Source organism: Lissotriton vulgaris, chromosome 4_1 (genome assembly GCF_964263255.1).
Source record: "Lissotriton vulgaris chromosome 4_1, aLisVul1.2, whole genome shotgun sequence".
Classification (NCBI taxonomy): Eukaryota; Metazoa; Chordata; class Amphibia; order Caudata; family Salamandridae; genus Lissotriton; species Lissotriton vulgaris.
Window position 1 is genome coordinate 1,323,962,959 of NC_141691.1, and position 14,351 is coordinate 1,323,977,309.

A 14,351-nucleotide genomic window follows, 5' to 3' on the forward strand; every position below is an offset into this window, starting at 1 on the left:
AACCACACAGCCCGGGGAAAGAGGGTTAGGGTTTGAAAAATTGATGGGTACGGGGGTTTTTGGGAAAGGTTTTGGGAGACAAGAAAAAATAGCACAGCATGGACAAACAATTGTGAACATAAACAAATCTTTGGGTACAAACCTATCCATCAATCTTTGAAAGTGCATGCACTACTGCATGCATGTCAGTGAAAAGTAAGTAGTACTTTCGACAACTGTGGAAGAAAGAATGCGACAGTACAGGGTGTGTGTGGAAATATTGATAACTATATTCAACATAAGGTCTTTGTAGCCAGATACCTGAGAGCCTTGCTGGTCTCTATAAATCCATTCACAACACTCAATGGGGTTGGTCTGGAAGGTATAGTAGATAGAAAAGGAGAAATTGCTCTTTTTCTAGGTGTCCCCTCACTCACCAGGGTTGCCCCTTGGTGACATGCTTCATCATTGGGGCCATCCCAGTCCTCTACGGGCTGGGGCGTGCTGCGACTTGCGAATTACGTAGGAGCACTTACAAATGACTATGTGTGGTGCAGATGTGATAGTGGAGTGGACTAAGTGATGTGTTAAGGGATCAATTTAGAAGCAGAGAGAGATCCAAGAAATGCAGTCACAGTCAGAGAAAAAGGCAAGGGATACTGTATCTGTATGTTGTTGTAGTTGTCCTGTTGAAAGTGGTAAGTAAGTTGCCTGCAGAAAAAAAATCCTCTTATTAGCGGCACTCCTCCATTGCATCCGACGCTTCGTCCATCGATGTTGGTCACCAGAAGACACCCTGTAAAAAAAGCACAGCATGGACAAACAATTGAACATAAACAAATCTTTGGGTACAAACCTATCCATCAATCTTTGAAAGTGCATGCACTACTGCATGCATGTCAGTGAAAAGTAAGTAGTACTTTCGACAACTGTGGAAGAAAGAATGCGACAGTACAGGGCGTGTGTGGAAATATTGATAACTATATTCAACATAAGGTCTCTGTAGCCAGATACCTGAGAGCCTTGCTGGTCACTATAAATCCATTCACAACACTCTATGGGGTTGGTCTGGAAGGTATAGTAGATATAAAAGGAGAAATTGCTCTTTTTCTAGGTGTCCCCTCACTCACCAGGGTTGCCCCTTGGTGACATGCTTCATCATTGGGGCCATCCCAGTCCTCTACGGGCTGGGGCGTGCTGCGACTTGCGAATTACGTAGGAGCACTTACAAATGACTATGTGTGGTGCAGATGTGATAGTGGAGTGGACTAAGTGATGTGTTAAGGGATCAATTTAGAAGCAGAGAGAGATCCAAGAAATGCAGTCACAGTCAGAGAAAAAGGCAAGGGATACTGTATCTGTATGTTGTTGTAGTTGTCCTGTTGAAAGTGGTAAGTAAGTTGCCTGCAGAAAAAAAATCCTCTTATTAGCGGCACTCCTCCATTGCAGCCGACGCTTCGTCCATCGATGTTGGTCACCAGAAGACACCCTGTAAAAAAAGCACAGCATGGACAAACAATTGAACATAAACAAATCTTTGGGTACAAACCTATCCATCAATCTTTGAAAGTGCATGCACTACTGCATGCATGTCAGTGAAAAGTAAGTAGTACTTTCGACAACTGTGGAAGAAAGAATGCGACAGTACAGGGCGTGTGTGTAAATATTGATAACTATATTCAACATAAGGTCTCTGTAGCCAGATACCTGAGAGCCTTGCTGGTCACTATAAATCCATTCACAACACTCAATGGGGTTGGTCTGGAAGGTATAGTAGATAGAAAAGGAGAAATTGCATTTTTTCTAGGTGTCCCCTCACTCACCAGGGTTGCCCCTTGGTGACATGCTTCATCATTGGGGCCATCCCAGTCCTCTACGGGCTGGGGCGTGCTGCGACTTGCGAATTACGTAGGAGCACTTACAAATGACTATGTGTGGTGCAGATGTGATAGTGGAGTGGACTTTGTGATGTGTTAAGGGATCAATTTAGAAGCAGAGAGAGATCCAAGAAATGCAGTCACAGTCAGAGAAAAACACTAAGGATACTGTATCTGTATGTTGTTGTAGTTGTCCTGTTGAATTTGGTAAGTAAGTTGCATCCAGAAAAAAATTCCTCTCATTAGCGGCACTCCTCCATTGCAGCTGACGCTTCGTCCATCAATGTTGGTGACCAGAAGACACCCTGTCCACTGCCTGCCTGATGCTGAATTGTGGCTCGCTAATGTGAAGCCTGACTCCATCCTTTTTTCCCCATTGCAGAGACTGAAACCCGGCCTGTAATTATTCAACGAAAAACAGGAAGTGATATAATATTACAACACCACTGATAAATAAATATAAGGTATGTAGGCTGTGGAGTGCAAAAAGTCACACTTTGATTTTCCTAGTAGACAGTACTATATTTTTGAAAGTGCGTACTCTGTCTGAGTCACCTTTTGAAGGATAAATAAGTAGGGGCAAATTAATGTAGCGGATCTTTCCCCTCAAGCTAGGTGTACTGTAAACTGTGTTTTAGAACAAAATTAGATCTTGCCAGCAGTGCTCCCACCCAGACCCTTACTAAAGCCAGTCGCAAAAATGTAGAAGACCCCCAATCAAATCTCAAAAAACGAGGCCTAGCAGAAAACTGGTGACAAAACGTACTTTGAAAGTAAAAGTAGGCCCAAGTACCCCCTTACCCACCGTGGATTACATTCAAAACACTTGCAAGCAACCAAGCAAAAGTATCCATAGCCAGCATCGCTCCAAGACTCGAAAACCCCCCCACCCAAACACATGCAATAGAAATACTGCTAACCCTAATGAACCCTAAGTTAAAATTGTGGCAAACGCTTTCTTTAACTATGCCAAATCCCCCCTTTCCCACCATGGATTTTCTTCAAATGACTTGCAACCAAAATTACACATTCTCACGAGTGCTCTAAGACCCCAGAACTCAGTTGCAATAATCTAGAACACCCCGAAACACATGCAATCCTGCTGCTAGGGCTAACCCTAACGAACCCTAAGTTACAAAAAGTGCCAAAAGGCTTTTCCGCGAGGATTTTGTCCCAACCACTTCTACCTGGTATTAGACCTTCCCAGGAATGCCCCAAGACCCGCCAACCCACCCGCCAAAAAGCATAACACCCCCAAACAGGCCAAAAGCAAAATCTCATACTTGCAATATTTCTCGGCCTTCGGTCCAAACGCGATGCGTAGCTAGGCCATAAGTCGGGGTTGCCACCACGGATTTCCTGAAAAGCAAATGCAATCAAGATTAGAGTGTCCCAGCAGTGCTCCCAGACGACGAAACTCACCCACAAACAGACGGAACCCCCCCTAAGAGTACCTCAAAGGCAAGCAAGTCATCAAAAACACAAATACATTTCCGCCTGGGATTTGGTCCAAACCACTTTTATCCGGTATTAGAGCTTCCCAGCAATGGCCCCAGCGCCGTCAACCCAGGAGAAAACGAGTAGAAGACCCCCAAACAGCCAAAGAGCAAAAGTACAAAAATGGGGACTTTGTCAGTTTTTCCCAAATTTCCCAAATCACTCCGCGCGCGCTCTGCAGCTAGGCCCTAACTCCCCTCTGCCACCATGGATTTGCTTCAAACCTCTTGCAAAGTAAAGTATATATAGCCAGCAGTGTGCCCAGACCCCGAAACCCACCCACAAACACCAGGAAGCCCCCCAAACAGGCCCCCGAAAACGCTACATTGAGCAAAATGTCAGAAATAGCAACAAAAAAATCGGCCTGGATTTTGTCCCAACCACTTCTACCCGGTATTAGACCTTCCCAGGAATGCCCCAAGACCCGCCAACCCACCCGCCAAAAAGCATAACACCCCCAAACAGGCCAAAAGCAAAATCTCATACTTGCAATATTTCTCGGCCTTCGGTCCAAACGCGCTGCGTAGCTAGGCCATAAGTCGGGGTTGCCACCACGGATTTCCTGAAAAGCAAATGCAATCAAGATTAGAGTGTCCCAGCAGTGCTCCCAGACCACGAAACTCACCCACAAACAGACGGAACCCCCCCTAAGAGCACCTTAAAGGCAAGCAAGTCATCAAAAACACAAATAAATTTCCGCCTGGGATTTGGTCCAAACCACTTTTATCCGGTATTAGAGCTTCCCAGCAATGGCCCCAGCGCCGTCAACCCAGGAGAAAACGAGTAGAAGACCCCCAAACAGCCAAAGAGCAAAAGTACAAAAATGGGGACTTTGTCAGTTTTTCCCAAATTTCCCAAATCACTCCGCGCGCGTTCTGCAGCTAGGCCCTAACTCCCCTCTGCCACCATGTATTTGCTTCAAACCTCTTGCAAAGTAAAGTATATATAGCCAGCAGTGCGCCCAGACCCCAAAACCCACCCACAAACACCAGGAAGCCCCCCAAACAGGCCCCCGAAAACGCTACATTGAGCAAAATGTCAGAAATAGCACAAAAAAATCGGCCTGGATTTTGTCCCAACCACTTCTACCCTGTATTAGACCTTCCCAGGAATGCCCCAAGACCCGCCAACCCACCCGCCAAAAAGCATAACACCCCCAAACAGGCCAAAAGCAAAATCTCATACTTGCAATATTTCTCGGCCTTCGGTCCAAACGCGCTGCGTAGCTAGGCCATAAGTCGGGGTTGCCACCACGGATTTCCTGAAAAGCAAATGCAATCAAGATTAGAGTGTCCCAGCAGTGCTCCAAGACCACGAAACTCACCCACAAACAGACGGAACCCCCCCTAAGAGCACCTCAAAGGCAAGCAAGTCAGCAAAAACACTAAAACATTTGCGCCTCGGATTTGGTCCAAACCACTTTTATCCGGTATTAGAGCTTCCCAACAATGGTCCCAGAGCCGTCAACTCACCTGCAAAGAGGTAGAACAACACCCCCACAAGTGCTGAGTCTTTCTTCATTGGGCGTAAACCAGCCCTCTGGTTTGATGGAAATAGGAGTCTGGAGGAGGAGGATAGAGGAGCATGTTCTTCTGAACTTGTGAACCTGAGGAATGCAGACTGCGGCAACTTCAAATCAATTAGCAAACCAGTGAAGACAGTTCTGCTGATGGGCTTGTTTTTGTGATTATCTGATTAAAGTTTGAAATATATTAACTGTGCACAACAAAGAAAGACAGACACACAGGAATAAAAGTGAATAAGGACGAAAAAGAAAGTTATTGATTCGTTGTCTCATTTTCAGGGCTCGGTATCACGGTCCAGGAATGAGAATAAGGCTTCGTCATCATACTCTGCAAATTCAGGCAGGGTGAGCTCAGTGTCACCTGACAGAGTAGAAATTCCCTCATCTATGTTGCTGGCCACCTCGTCTTCATCCGGCACGCTTTCTCGTACTCTGAAATCTGGTGGTATGAGGTGCTGATTCATCTTGATCATTGTTAACCTCTCCACATTTTTGGGCGAGAGGAGGCTCCGTTTGGGAGTTACAATGCCACCAGCAGCACTGAAAACACGTTCAGAAGACAAGCTTGCGAGTGGGCAAGACAAGTAGTTTAAAGCAAGGTTGGTGAGCTGTGGCCACAATTCTTTTTTCCCATGCCAATACGCCAATGGGTCAGAATTAACATAGACCTCTGTTGAGTCATTCAGATAGTCCTTCACCATCGACTCAAGGTCCTCATCCAAGGTTCCTCCACTTTGCTTAGCTCTTGCTGTGCCTCTGACCTTTTGAGAACCAAACCCACGCAGAGCTAGCCAATCCTCTTCAGCCTCCAATGTTTCTGTTGTGTCTGGTGCAGATGATCCGGTTGCCGGTGTCTTTAACGGCTGAGAGGTCACTTGTGCCACAGCCACAGGTGCAGAAGTGGATTGTTTTGACTGAGGATGGCCTGCTGATGTACTGCCATTTCCTTCAATTTTCAGCCGTTCTCTTTCAAACCTCTTGGCTGACAAGGCTAGCCAATGTTTGTACTTTGGAACATGTTCATCATCAAAAGGAAAGAATGCTTGGCCTGCCAGCGCCTTTTTGTAGCGTGGATCCAGAATAGTAGCACAAATGTAATGCTCTTCTGAGTGGATCTTTTTAAGACGTTCATCACCTTGTAGGAGCTCTAATAATTTCTCAGCCAGAACAAAAGAGTCTTGGTTTTTTACATCTTTTTCAAACACAGAACACACCTCCTTCAGTTGGTCCTCCAGCATGTACAACAATGGGATAGCTTTTCCCAAATTAGTCCTCCTTGCTGACTGCACGCGTGAAGAACTCAAAAGGACGAAGCATGCGTGTCAGGCTTTGAACTATGTTCCATTGCGCCGCACCCATCCTCAGGTCCTCCTGAGCTGTACCCTCTGTAAAGAAATATTGATCGAGTACCGTATACTGCTCATACAGATGCTCAAGCATGTAGAAGGTTGAGTTCCAACGTATTACCACCTCCTGGATGAGTGCTTTCACTGGCATTTGACGTTGATATAGCAGGCTCCTCAGCTGCTTCCGGGCCTTAAAAGAATGGCTGAAATGGTTGCACATTTTTCGGCAGGTGTCCAATACTCTGTACGCTGCACTGCCTTTATTAGCCAAGAATTTTTGGACAACCAGGTTTAAACAGTGCGCCAAACACGGTACTCTGAAATAGTCACCCTGCCTCATGGCCTTAACTATATTGGCGCCATTGTCCGTGGAAACATAACCAACCTGGCGTTTTAGTGGGGACAGCCAGTTAAGGACCTTTGTGTTAAAGACATCCAAAATGTTTTCTGCTGTGTGACGTTTCTCCAAACCAAACATGGCTAGTGTTGCATGTTTCCGAGCAGCTTTAAAAACAATGTCCGTGTCAACACCTGTGTTTAGCTTTGCTTTAGCCCCTGAAAAAGAGACCCAGTGTGCAGTGATGCACATGAAATCAGCGCCTGCGCCACTGGTCCACATGTCTGTTGTCAGATGTATAGTGTGAACAGCACTCTTCTGCAAAGCTGCCCCAATCACCTTCAGAACATCTTCATGTAGTGCTGGAACCGCAACTCGGGCAAAATAGAACCGGCTAGGAACCTTCCATTTAGGGCAGAGTGCTGCCACTAATTCTAGAAAACCAACTCCTTCTACAAAAGAAAAAGGGAGAAGGTCCAGAGCTAGCATTTTAGCCAGCTTAGTGTTATACAGACGCGTCAGTGGGTGGTTGCGTTCATATTGCGCTTCTGTAAACAACATCTTTTTAATGTTGCCCTGGACCAAGGATTTACGGGATGATGATGATATCTTCGACCCAGTTACGCTCGCTGATGAACTTTTCCGCCTTGATGTCTCACTCTCTCCCACACTCTTAGTGTGGCTCACATGAGGTGTGCTGCTGACAGGGGTACTGGGTGTAAGTGAAGTGTTTGAATCGTCTTCTTCCTCCTCGTCATCATCAGATGAAAAATCAACATTTTCATTACGTGCAATTCGGGCTTCCTTGACCGCCTCTAGGTGCGCAAACCATTGGACAGGGTGCGCTCTCCTAAGATGACCTCTCTGGCCTCCGGTACCATAGTTGGTACCAAACTTACCACGACTAACTCGAAACTTACACATGCTACAAATGGCAACGTTTTCCATTCTTGGGCAAACACTAAAGAAGTCCCAAACTGGAGACTTGAAATGTCTTTGGGGGCCGGAGGAGGCGGCGATACTGGTGGTGGTGGTCCTGCTGCTAATGCCAGATGAAGTGGAGGATGTGGATTGCCGAACTTCAGTACGTTTTGCACTTTCACCACCACTAATTGAGGTCGAGGTGGATGGAAGTCCCTTCTTGCGAGGAAGAAATATGGAAGCGGTAGGTGTTGGTGTACTAGTTAACTCCAAATCCAATGATTGTTGTGTTTCCATTGACTCCTCGTCGACATCATCATCACGCTCAGCAGCTTCTCGGGATAGGGTCAAAATGTCTCTTTGCTGCATGCCCGCTGGGGCTGCAGTGACCATTATGATGACTGGATCGTCGTCGTGAAGGGCTTCATCAGCAGCAGTATGCGTCACTTCTTGTTGAGCCTCATCACACTCCATAGGTATGAGTTTTTCGACGACCTTCCTTTTACGCTTAGGTATCTTTGTCAGATCATGGTGTGCCTCACTCTCAGGCTGCCGTGGTGGTACCCATTCGTCATCCAGATCATCAGTAGGAGGTGAGCTTGAAGAAGATGTAGACACCCCCCTTGATCTTTTCCTTGCTAGGGATGTGGAAGACAATGAATGATCATCAGGAGGAGTGGCTTCCTCAAATGATACCTCAGTCTGATTGTCAATTTCCTGATGTGCCCCTACTTCGGGAGGAACAACTATTGTGGGCACTTGTGACCCTCCATGCACCTCTGCTTGCGCATCTCCTTGCGCTGCCTCTCCTTCCACATGTACTTGGGCTTGTACTACTTGCACATGTTGTTGTTGTGGCTGTGGTTGTTCAACACTTGTCAGATGAGTTACAACAACCTGTGTTGATTCAGGGACATTGCTGCTACTTTCTTGCGATGAGCCAACATCACTGGTCGATGGTGATTGGAGAAGTACACTGACTGCCTCTGAAGCACTCAAGGGCTTTGACTTAATTTGGGGTGGTGGTGGAGGCACTGAACCCAATGGAGCGGGGGTGCTGCTCCCAGCTTGGTCCCCAGCAGATCCTGCTGCTGCAGGCGTACTTTTTTTTTTGCTCCCAAAAAACGTGGCGGTTGGCACACCAGCCTCCTTGGTAACTTGCTTCTTCTGCTCCTTACTAGCAACTTTCTTGCTAGAGGAGCTACGGAGACCTTTTTTTGGGGCCATCTTCTTCAGAGCAGGTCAGAAAGCAGGCCGCAGTTGCACGAATTGTAGAGTTGTCTGAGGCAAGACGTGACGTCGCGTGACGTTATGCTGCACACACACACCGCTGCAGGACTTCTTCCTGGCACTGGTGGTTCTCTTGAGTCTTGTGCACCTAAAAACAATGGAAGACAGAGGAACATCAGTTCAGTTATACACCCCAAAAAAATAAAATATAAACCAGAAAAATCAGCACAATCCCATTCCATCCATGCCCTCCATGATGTTTAAGTTCAAGACACCCCACAGAAAGACTAGGCCCATGCTAGACTCAAATACCCCTGGTGAAAAGGCCACAAGTACAGCACCCAAAAACGAAAATCACTGAAAAATCAGCACAATCCCATTCCATCCATGCCCTCCATGATGTTTAAATTCAAGACAACCCACAGAAAGACTAGACCCATGCAAGACTCACTACCCCTGGGCATGAAGGTTGAAAAGTAGGCAAAATGGTTGCAGGCCTAACAATAATGCCTACATTCAAAATGGCCACTTGCCTCCCAGCACATGGCCAGGGCCTGTAGCAGCACTCAAAATGGCCCCCAGCCACATGGCCTGTCCCTCCCCATGAACATCCCCAAAAATCGAAAAACACTGAAAAATCAGCACAATCCCATTCCATCCATGCCCTCCATGATGTTTAAGTTCAAGACACCCCACAGAAAGACTAGGCCCATGCAAGACTCAATACCCCTGGTGAAAAGGCCACAAGTACAGCCCCAAAAAACAAAAATCACTGAAAAATCTGCACAATCCCATTCCATCCATGCCCTCCATGATGTTTAAATTCAAGACACCCCACAGAAAGACTAGGCCCATGCAAGACTCACTACCTCTGGGCATAATGGTTGAAAAGTAGGCAAAATGGTTGCAGGCCTATCAACAATGCCTACATTCAAAATGGCCACTTGCCTCCCAGCACATGGCCAGGGCCTGTACCAGCACTCAAAATGGCCCCCAGCCACATGGCCTGTCCCTCCCCATGAACATCCCCAAAAATCGAAAAACACTGCAAAATCAGCACAATCCCATTCCATCCATGCCCTCCATGATGTTTAAGTTCAAGACACCCCACAGAAAGACTAGGCCCATGCAAGACTCAATACCCCTGGTGAAAAGGCCACAAGTACAGCCCCAAAAAACGAAAATCACTGTAAAATTCGCACAATCCCATTCCATCCATGCCCTCCATGATGTTTAAATTCAAGACACCCCACAGAAAGACTAGGCCCATGCAAGACTCACTACCCCTGGGCATAAAGGTTGAAAAGTAGGCAAAATGGTTGCAGGCCTAACAACAATGCCTGCATTCAAAATGGCCACTTGCCTCCCAGCACATGGCCAGGGCCTGTAGCAGCACTCAAAATGGCCCCCAGCCACATGGCCTGTCCCTCCCCATGAACATCCCCAAAAATCGAAAAACACTGCAAAATCAGCACAATCCCATTCCATCCATGCCCTCCATGATGTTTAAGTTCAAGACACCCCACAGAAAGACTAGGCCCATGCAAGACTCAATACCCCTGGTGAAAAGGCCACAAGTACAGCCCCAAAAAACGAAAATCACTGAAAAATCTGCACAATCCCATTCCATCCATGCCCTCCATGATGTTTAAATTCAAGACACCCCACAGAAAGACTAGGCCCATGCAAGACTCACTACCTCTGGGCATAATGGTTGAAAAGTAGGCAAAATGGTTGCAGGCCTATCAACAATGCCTACATTCAAAATGGCCACTAGCCTCCCAGCACATGGCCAGGGCCTGTAGCAGCACTCAAAATGGCCCCCAGCCACATGGCCTGTCCCTCCCCATGAACATCCCCAAAAATCGAAAAACACTGCAAAATCAGCACAATCCCATTCCATCCATGCCCTCCATGATGTTTAAGTTCAAGACACCCCACAGAAAGACTAGGCCCATGCAAGACTCAATACCCCTGGTGAAAAGGCCACAAGTACAGCCCCAAAAAACGAAAATCACTGTAAAATCTGCACAATCCCATTCCATCCATGCCCTCCATGATGTTTAAATTCAAGACACCCCACAGAAAGACTAGGCCCATGCAAGACTCACTACCCCTGGGCATAAAGGTTGAAAAGTAGGCAAAATGGTTGCAGGCCTAACAACAATGCCTGCATTCAAAATGGCCACTTGCCTCCCAGCACATGGCCAGGGCCTGTAGCAGCACTCAAAATGGCCCCCAGCCACATGGCCTGTCCCTCCCCATGAACACCCCCAAAAATCGAAAAACACTGAAAAATCAGCACAATCCCATTCCATCCATGCCCTCCATGATGTTTAAGTTCAAGACACCCCACAGAAAGACTAGGCCCATGCAAGACTCAATACCCCTGGTGAAAAGGCCACAAGTACAGCCCCAAAAAACGAAAATCACTGAAAAATCAGCACAATCCCATTCCATCCATGCCCTCCATGATGTTTAAGTTCAAGACACCCCACAGAAAGACTAGGCCCATGAAAGACTCAATACCCCTGGTGAAAAGGCCACATGTACAGCCCCAAAAAACGAAAATCACTGAAAAATCAGCACAATCCCATTCCATCCATGCCCTCCATGATGTTTAAATGCAAGACAACCCACAGAAAGACTAGGCCCATGCAACACTCACTACCCCTGGGCATAAAGGTTGAAAAGTAGGCAAAATGGTTGCAGGCCTAACAACAATGCCTACATTCAAAATGGCCACTTGCCTCCCTGCATATGGCCAGGCCCTGTAGCAGCACTCAAAATGGCCCCCAGCCACATGGCCTGTCCCTCCCCATGAACACCCCAAAAAATCGAAAATCACTGAAAAATCAGCACAATCCCATTCCATCCATGCCATCCATGATGTTTAAGTTCAAGACACCCCACAGAAAGACTAGGCCCATGCAAGACTCAATACCCCTGGTGAAAAGGCCACAAGTACAGCCCCAAAAAACGAAAATCACTGAAAAATCTGCACAATCCCATTCCATCCATGCCCTCCATGATGTTTAAGTTCAAGACACCCCACAGAAAGACTAGGCCCATGCTAGACTCAAATACCCCTAGTGAAAAGGCCACAAGTACAGCCCCCAAAAACGAAAATCACTGAAAAATCTGCACAATCCCATTCCATCCATGCCCTCCATGATGTTTAAATTCAAGACACCCCACAGAAAGACTAGGCCCATGCAAGACTCACTACCCCTGGGCATAAAGGTTGAAAAGTAGGCAAAATGGTTGCAGGCCTAACAACAATGCCTGCATTCAAAATGGCCACTTGCCTCCCAGCACATGGCCAGGGCCTATAGCAGCACTCAAAATGGCCCCCAGCCACATGGCCTGTCCCTCCCCATGAACACCCCCAAAAATCAAAAAACACTGAAAAATCTGCAAAATCCCATTCCATCCATGCCCTCCATGATGTTTAAGTTCAAGACACCCCACAAAAAGACTAGGCCCATGCTAGACTCAATACCCCTGGTGAAAAGGCCACAAGTACAGCCCCAAAAAAAGAAAATAACTGAAAAATCAGCACAATCCCATTCCATCCATGCCCTCCATGATATTTAAGTTCAAGACACCCCACAGAAAGACTAGGCCCATGCTAGAGTCAAATACCCCGAGTGAAAAGGCCACAAGTACAGCCCCAAAAAACGAAAATCACTGAAAAATCAGCACAATCCCAATCCATCCATGCCCTCCATGATGTTTAAGTTCAAGACACCCCACAGAAAGACTCAGCCCACCCACCACTGAGTACCCCTGGGCAAAAGGCCCCAAAACAGCCCAAAAATCGAAAATTCCAAAATTGTAGTTGCAGCAACTGTAATGCCCCAAACAAACTTACTTTTAAAATTTCTAATCCAACAGTGATCCAAAGAAAGTCAAAAAGGCCTCAAATCCAAATATCCAGCAGCATCCACAAAAATTAATCCTTCCAGCTCAAGATCCAAATGAAAAGTGACCAGGAGATGGACAAAGCACTGGGAGGAGCCTGCTGGACAGGAACAGGAAGTTGAAGACTATGGGGCACTTCCTTCCTCCCACCCCCCTCCCCAAAATGGACTCCTCGCTAAAAAAGTGCAGGCAAATGTCAAGCTAAGGAGTTATTCAGATAAAAATCATCATTTCAAGAAGGTTTATGCTGCTTGCTGGTGGATTTCTTGTGCAGAATTGCAAATTTTATATTTTCGCTTGTGCGAGATTGTTGCTGCTCGCCGCATCTCAAATCTCGCAATTGCGAAGTACCGCGAGACGTGATCTCGCCGTACTCGCGTTGACAAACTCTCGCTGTGCAAGTTGGCAAGCCGCGATGACGTAATCGCGCTCGCCAAATTCCCGCTGGATCCCGCAGCAAGATCCACAATGGCGCAGCACTCGCGAAATATCGAGAAAAACAACTCGGCAAACGATGATAAATGCCGCGCGCCGCAAAAATTGTATCACCAACGCCGCGCGCCCAAAAATCGTATCAGCAAGAAAAAAAAAATCCGCTGCGTGCGAATTTGCGGATTTTCCGGGAAATTTGCAAATCTCGCGGATTGCGAATTTACCGAATATCCGCAAAATCCGCAAGCGTAACGGATTTTCCGCCCATACTTAGTCCCAGTCCAGCACAACCTTTTTTTTAACCCTTTGAGTGTTATTTGCTTCTAAGCACTAGTTTTTTTTAAGCTTTTGAAATTCATAGCTCTGGTTCCCTACATTGGAGTTTTTTCTTTAGGGTGCCATTTATCTATTGGTATAAATTGGTGCTGTATTTTAATTGTGTATTGTGTCTCACTTATTTACTGTATTGTTATTTTCAAATGCTTTACGCACTTGTCTCCTGCCGGCTGGGGCAGGGCAATGGTGGTCCGACTGCCAATGTTTAAGTCGGGCAGAGGGACTGCCGGTGCGGCAGTGGCTGGACCACCACCTTACTGTCTCAGCAAGTCTGGCAGTCCTCAAATCACCAAACTCGAAATTAGGCCCTAAGTGTAGGTGTCTACATGTCCTTACTAATAAACCCCCATCGAACAATTTTACAGCTAACATGCTTACGTTTTTAGACACATGGGCCCTCATTTATGGGGATTTGGTGTCGGGCAGTACAGGAGGCCAGCCTGCTGCGCTGCCCTACAGCAAAGTGAATGGGCAGGAATGCACCGTATTTATGTGATATGGTGCATTTCTGTCCTTTTTGTCCTGCACTGACACAATTTTGGCAGCCCTAGAGCCAAAGCAGGCTCCATTGCACCACGGTGCAATAGTACCTGTGTTGTCAGCAGGATTGTTGCACAGAAACAATCCTAAGAGGTGTTTCCCTTTGGATCTATGACAGAATTTCGACAGACAGAATTTCGACCTACACAAATATCGGCGTAATTATATCGATTGCAAAAATATCAACGCCCTATGTACAACATGGTAAGTACCAAAATATCGAAAAAATAATATCGATGTTAAAAATATCGTTGTCAAATATATCGTTTTTTTTGGGGTTTAAAATAACATGAAAAATACTGTAAATAATACTTATAAATTACTTAAACATATTTAAATATATTTAATAATGGTAAAAAAAATAATAATACATATTTAATAAATAAAAAATAATATTAACAAATCAT